This window comes from Monopterus albus, unplaced genomic scaffold (genome assembly GCF_001952655.1).
Source record: "Monopterus albus unplaced genomic scaffold, M_albus_1.0 scaffold216.1, whole genome shotgun sequence".
NCBI classification, from domain to species: domain Eukaryota; kingdom Metazoa; phylum Chordata; class Actinopteri; order Synbranchiformes; family Synbranchidae; genus Monopterus; species Monopterus albus.
Genome location: NW_018128096.1, coordinates 118,649 through 118,899, shown reverse-complemented (window position 1 = coordinate 118,899; position 251 = coordinate 118,649).

The window sequence follows — 251 nt, the reverse complement described above, 5'->3', positions numbered from 1 at the left end:
CGTGCCGGCCGGCGCCCCAAGCCCGCCTTGGAGCCTGTTCCTGTTTCTGCTTCTCAGCGGGTCGACGGCATGCCAACACCGCCCCGGAGTCCGCCCCTTGGCAGGGTTACCCTAATGTCCCCACTGAGACCAAAAAACCCAGGTGCACAGACAACAGCGTCCCTGCCAGGGTACCAGGTCTACAGTGCGCCGACGAGATCCTGCCTATGAAGGTGGTAACCTCTGGTCCTGTAGGGCTTAGCTGGACCGCC